Raw genomic sequence first — 7,088 nt, forward strand, 5'->3', positions numbered from 1 at the left:
AAGCCCGACCTAGCTGGAGGCGGCTTCGGTGGTGACTGGAGGCAAGGCCGGCCCAAGGCCTATGCCTGGGGCCCCCCAAAAATACAACGCCCCCCTCCCAAAGAAAAATACAGTAGCCACTTGAGAAAACAAAGCACCCCCCCCCCCCCCAAAAAAAAAAAAAAAAAAAAAATTAGGGGCCTCCAAAAAATACAACACCCCACCCTCCCCCCCAAAAAAATTATTATCACCTAGGGCCCCATTGGGCCTTAGGTCGGCCCTGACTGGAGACGAAGGCAACAGCGATGACAAGAGGCAGAGGTGAAGGCGAAGGCAACAACGGATGGTCAACACTCGAGAGTAGTTTACATAGAGAGAGAGAGGGGGGAGTTAGGGTTAGATTTGGGGATCGATTTGGGGAAGAAGGAGGGGGGGGGGAGAGAGAGAGACGACGGGAGTAGTAGTTCCCACCCAGTTTTTAGTTTTTTTTTAATATTTATTTGTTAAATAAAAATAAAAGATTTTATGTAAATAATATTATTAATTATTTAATTAATAAAAATAAAAAATCATGAAAAAATTAATTAGTTTGATATATTATATTATTTTTAATATGTTCATAATTTTTCAATATATTGTATTATCAATAAATAAGTAATGCCCAATTATAATAGTTTAATAATTATATTTGTGTATTTACATAAAAATATAATTATATTAGAATTACTTAATTATATAAAATAGTACTTAAATTTTAATAATTTTTTTTATTATTTCATGGTTAGAATTAAAAATTTTAATCAATAACAACAGGAAAATAGTTTATTAACGACGACTTATTTAGTCCGTCGTTAAAATTTATATTATAACGACATGATTTATATTTAGTTATTAATAATATTATATTAATCACCAAAATTAATCTTGTCATTAATTTTTGGTCATTAATAACTCTTTTTTTGTAATATGGTTATAAAATAGTTGATCATGTCATGATATGCTATGCAACAATTGATATGTTTATATGCTATTGATGAAAGATGTAGTTAAACCCCTGTTATGATGCTTGAAGTTATGTGATAATCATTTGAGTGATGTTTCAGGCCTCTGAATGAAGAGCATTAGCAATTTAGGATTTGTGACAAGAAAATCAACTTTTTTAGTCATGCAAAACACAAGACATATATACCATTTTCTAACCCATACTAAGTAGCAATACTCATTAATGCATATTAAATATGCTAAATTTTGCACATACCACTACAAGAAAAACGAGTTTTAACGATAGGAAAATCAGTCGTTGAAAGTTGATTTTCAGTCGTTAAAAAGTTATAACGACGAGAATTTTTCCGTCGTCAGTCGTCGTTATTGCCTCCAAAGATAAAAGTCTTTAACGACGGGAATAATAAACCCGTCGTTAAAAATAATTATTAACTACCAAATTATAACCCAATAACGACAATATTTCCCGTCGTTAATAATCTAAACAATTAACGACCGTATGATTCCTATCGTTAAAAATAACATTTTAATTATCAAAACACAAACCAATAACGATAATATTTCCTCTCGTTAATAATGTGAACAATTAGCGACGGTATATTCCTATCGTTAAAATTTTTTTTTTAATTTTTTTTTTAATAGTATGAAAACAATTGCTAGTCATTAATGACAAAAACATCATGTTTTGATATAAACCACCAAACCTATATATCATTATCCATATCAAATTAGAATAAAACTCATAAAATTAAACATATCATTCAAATAACACCAAAGTAATCATTATCCATTAACATTTACACACCAAAAGTAGTATATATATAAGTGTTAATTGTCAATAAATTATACCAAAAAAGATATTCAACTAAAAATAACACTTTAACAATCATATATACTATTCAGAAATGTACAAAAAAACACTATATATAGTCATAACACTGTGCATGTAGTCCAACACAGAAGTTGCTTCCTTTAGAGTCCTGTTGTCTTATTGACCTACAAAAAAAAAAAAAAAAAACATGAAATTAGAGTCAAAGAAGTGTTCATGTTTTCTTTATAAAAGGTTAGAAATAGAATTAACAAAGCCCATAATGTCTCCATCACAAACTACATAACATACAACTACTAAAATGCACCAAGACACAACAAAATTTGACAAACGCACTCTAAATTTTGTAATTGATGCTATCTGTACAAGACTTAAATACACACAAACTTCTAAGTAAAAAATTACACTTACAAGGATAACAATTATTGTAATATAATTTCTAAAAAAGCAAAATCTACAACATTCCCACTGTGTTCATAAGTCCTTTGTTATATAAATTTGTCATATTGGAAACAATACATATCAATAACTTTCACATTGATATCTTGTTGAAGGTTTATGTAAAATGATGTTGCTGTACAAATTTCCCAAGAATTGGTCCACAATAAAACTATTGCATAATTTCATGAATATTTAACAAAAAATAAACTATCCTAATTAACATGTGTACTTATTGCACTTCAACTATAATCAAAGAACTCTTTGCATCTGTATAATAAACTATCCTAATGGTCTGCAGAGCAATCTGCTAGAGGCGCCAACTATAATCAAAGAACTGGGATGATATCTGCCAAAAGAACATAAATTTAAAACTTGTAGTGCAAATGATAATGATTAAAGATGAACTACATAATAAACTTGTATCTCAAGCATATATATCTTGTTGGATAATTCAGGTCCGAACACATGCATGGTGCCAGAAACTCCATAGACCAGGATGTATAGGAATATTATGCCCAAATATTTTAAAATTAGCACTATAACAATCATGAGAATATTATGTAGTTCAACTCCCAAAAATGGAAATCAGCATCAAACTTGTTCATCAAGTTTAACTCTTTCTAAACCTATAGGAAAAGGAAAATCCACCTATTAAGATCAGCAGCTCCAAAAAATCATATTTTATAAACAGATGCACAATCTCATCCACTCCATCTGTTGCCAATCATATCAATGCCTTAATCATTTTTATTGTTTCAAGCAATCAAAGTATATAAACTAAAAGGTTGCCATGCCAACCTTTACAAACAATTGAACTTTCAACAAAATTTAATTAGGCAAACCTGATAGTTCTCCTCTCTCAAGTATGACAGAATTTTTTGTCTCAAATGTATTATTTCTTCATTGCTGATTCCCCTGCATAGGCATAAAGAAGACTGCAACTTAGAAATTGATGGCTTTTGGATGCCAAGATGTGCTTTTAGAAAAAAGAAAACTAAATGTTGAATATAATAGGGAATAGAAGTAGATTGTGAATACCCTGCATAAATTGAGAATTAAAGAAAGACCTCGTGCAACAAGTTCAAGATATAGATAAAAAAATAAATACTCTATCCATTTGAAAATATATTTTAGTTAGACAAAACACACAAATTAATGAAACATAATTAATACTAGGGCTAACTACCCTTTCTGGTATACCAACCTCCCCCAAGTACACAAAATTACTTTACAACCCATATACATAAAAAGAAGAGTAAATTGATTATTTAATGAGTTTAGATCATTTAAATGTGTAAACAGTTAACTAAGGGTAGAATGGAAATTATAAAATTGAATATTCTTTGAATTGATAAATTGGACACTATTTCGGAACGTCCAAATGAAAAAAATAAAAACTTGGACTATTATTTTGGTTTGAGTGAATAAAAATATAAGCAGTAAAAATCGAAAGATTCAATGATTATCAATTATATAAGCTTTAAAGGGACGGGACCTGTTAAACTCAACAAGTAATGTGGTTGAGTTGAAACTAAGATTGACAGATCTTCTACATTATGCATGATAATCTATCTAATACACAACTAAAATTAAGAACACAAAATGAAATTAAAGAGCTAAAACAGAATATTGTTACAATATTGGCATTATACTAACATTTTGAGCCTTACTCCTAACAACAAAATATTCTGGAGAGCTATTTAAAAAATAAAACTAAAAATGTAGACGAGTTATATACATATATAAACTTAACCAAAAAAAAAATCATATATCAAAAAGGGGGATGATGTTCTGTGAAGGACTGCACTGTTAGATGTTGGTTACACCATGATAATGAAAGAAGATCATATTAAATGTATAGAACATACTAATATTCTGATAAAAAAAATTGACAACCATCAAAACTTTGTTGCAAAGAACATCCCCTGATAGCCTGTTTTAACATACTTTTTGGCCTTTGCATCAATCTTGATACCTTCTGTGAAAAAATAAGAATTTCATTGAAACAAAAACACAGAGCATCTACAATTTAAAACTAGGGCATATGGCAAACCTCACAACAAAAGAACCAAAAAAGAAACAAAGCATAATCTAGAAACTTTTGTACCCAACTTCTTTAAAGCATAATCTAGAAACTTTTGTACCCCTATTTTATAAGCTTCATTAAGTCGATCATTGACAAGATTCATCCACTCCTTATTAGGTGCCATTATCTCATAAAAGAATGACAAAATCTTGTACTTCACCTAAACAATATAACAATAATAGTGGAGATGTTTTATAGAATGACATTAAAGAATGACATCAAACTCTTTTTTTTCTATTTTGATTGTCAAAATAGTACTGTAAATAGAATTTCTTGATCTTGAATCTCCTCAAGCTTTTTTTTTAGAATGTCTTGATCTTGAATCTCCTCAAGCATTTTTTTTAGAATGTCTTGTACACTATTGTACGGTTTGACATATTTTCTATTCAAAGAGGACCTCCAATTATTCCACAAGGAACGCATGTGAACTATTATTACTAAACCAAAAGAAAATTAAGAGAAAAAGGTAAAGAATATAAATTTAAAGCTATCGTTGACTAAAAAGAGTAAAATGGGACTTCTAGATCACAATTAAATATTTAACTGTTCAAGAAAACAATTCTTATATAACAAGAATATTAAAGAAATCAACTACATTATTATTAACTTCAGTTTTTATATAACAACCAAGGTCCAAAAGTTGTCTGGCCAATAAATTGTAAATAAATATATAAATGGCCAAACATGAAGTTTTCTTTCTTCTGTTTACTCAAGACATTACCATTTTCAACACAAGGCTCAGCGGGAGCATCACCAATTATGGGATTGAATTCTAGCAGCTCCTTGGGCTGGTTCATTATCTTCTTCCAAACCTTTGCCTTATAAACTTTCTTCAATGTACCATCCTTCGCCTCCAGTGTACGTAATACAACATTCCTTCAACAACCAGCTGTTCCGCCTTCACAACTTTTACAAACTCGAGATGCGCATTCTGCTCATAAAATGAAAATAAGAAAAGGCAAAGAAAACTTCGTCAATGAACCATATAGTTGAAAATTTTGATAATGATCACAAGAAAGAAATACACCTGTACATGCTTAAAATATAAAATTGCAATCAACAGTGAGTGCAAGTAGATTACATAAAGTGAGAACTTTCAAAAAGAAAAAAACCCAAAACATTTCAACCTCTGTTAACATGAATAATTAATTTCAAATTCATCGTGGGAAGATGTGGAACAGAATTATTTGTTTTCCCAAAAACAATTATATTTTTCTTCTCTGGATTACTTGAGCGTGTAGTTGAGGATGACAACCCTAGTTCTTGTTATGTACCCGGCCCGTTGTGAATTTGTCTATCAAATCGAGAAAGAATTCCATTTCGTCTAACAACAAACGAGCACGTTGAATTAGAAATCCATAAGTTGCAACTCATGTACCAATTTTCAGCGATCAATGATTGAAAATATCGAAACTCGCAAAAGTAAGCAACGAAAAGGATCGCCGCTCATTTAATTACTCCGAAATCCTCCTAACTTAAATAAATACAACAATAATAGTAATAGCAGTACGCCAGAGTGAAGATATAAAGACAAACAAACATTTTCAGGCCAACCAAAATTTCCCAGAAAATTCGAAACAGATAGTTGGCTCTTTCTTGTTGTGTTCATCGACAGCGAAGCGCGCGAGGCTGTTGATCTCTAAGTTGTTGGAGATTTGGGACTTGCCCAAGCGAAAGTGGCAGATTTGTGAGAGAGCGATACCTGAACAGCGATTCTGGAGGCGGAGGCGATGGGCTGGAAATGGCAGGGACTATGTGAGAGGGAGATTTAGTGGCGGCGATGGAGTTGGAGGCGGCGAAGAGGAGGCCGCGATGGAGTTGGAGAAGGCGGCGGTGTTGAGGCAGCGTTGAGGCGACGGAGGCGGTGACATGACAGAGGAGTTGAGGCGGCTAAGGTGATGGAGGGAGGTGGTGCTTCAGAGGCTGTGATGGCTGTGCTTTAGAGGCTATGCTTTGGGGATTTAGGGATTTTTGGGGGGGGATTCTGTGGGAATTGCAGGGGAAAAGACGGGGCAACTCCCGCCAATATTTTAGTTTTTTTATTTTTTAAAAATATTTAATTATTAACTAATAAAATTAAAATAATTTATAAAAATAATATTAATAATTATTTAAAAATAAAATTATATTATAATAAATTAGTAATTATAATAAATTAGTTTGATATATTGTATTATTTTTAATATGTTTATAATTTTTTAATATACTATATTATCAATAAATAAGTAATACCTAATTATAATAGTTTAATAATTATATTTGTGCATTTACTAAAAAATATAATTATATTAGAATTGTTTATATAAGTAGTAGTTAAATCTTATTAATTCTTTTTTATTATTTTATGGTTAAAATTAAAAATGTTAGTCATAACGACGGGAAAGTGGTTTATTAACGACAACTTATTTAACTCGTCGTTAAAATTTATCTTATAACGACAGGATTTATATTTAATCATTAATAGTATTACATTAACGACCAAAACTAATGTCGTCGTTAATTTTTGGTCGTTAATGCCTGTTTTTGTTGTAGTGTACCTTGAAATAAAAAAAAACATTAAAGATGTAGTAGCTATGTTATTAAAATATAGCATGTTAGTATATGTCAACTTTACAAACATGTACTAAGTTTTAAACGCACTATGATCTATGCTATTATGCTAAACCTTAAATTTCATGTCATTAGTGTGATTTATACCATAATGATGGGCATAATTGCAATAACAAACAAATTACAAGGTACTCATGAAAT

The 7,088-nt window shown here is 30.8% G+C and overlaps 1 long non-coding RNA gene across 1 annotated transcript; it reads right to left on the minus strand.

Moving 5' to 3' along the window:
* Positions 1 to 1,604: 1,604 nt before the first annotated feature.
* On the minus strand, positions 1,605 to 6,308 carry LOC127811284 (uncharacterized). Its single transcript, XR_008025629.1, has 4 exons — positions 6,040 to 6,308; positions 5,059 to 5,268; positions 3,094 to 3,166; positions 1,605 to 1,977 (listed from the first exon to the last, which is right to left on the minus strand). It is a non-coding gene; the product is annotated as an uncharacterized LOC127811284 (long non-coding RNA).
* Between the last annotated feature and the right edge of the window lie 780 nt (positions 6,309 to 7,088).

Source organism: Diospyros lotus, chromosome 10 (genome assembly GCF_014633365.1).
Source record: "Diospyros lotus cultivar Yz01 chromosome 10, ASM1463336v1, whole genome shotgun sequence".
Taxonomy (NCBI): domain Eukaryota; kingdom Viridiplantae; phylum Streptophyta; class Magnoliopsida; order Ericales; family Ebenaceae; genus Diospyros; species Diospyros lotus.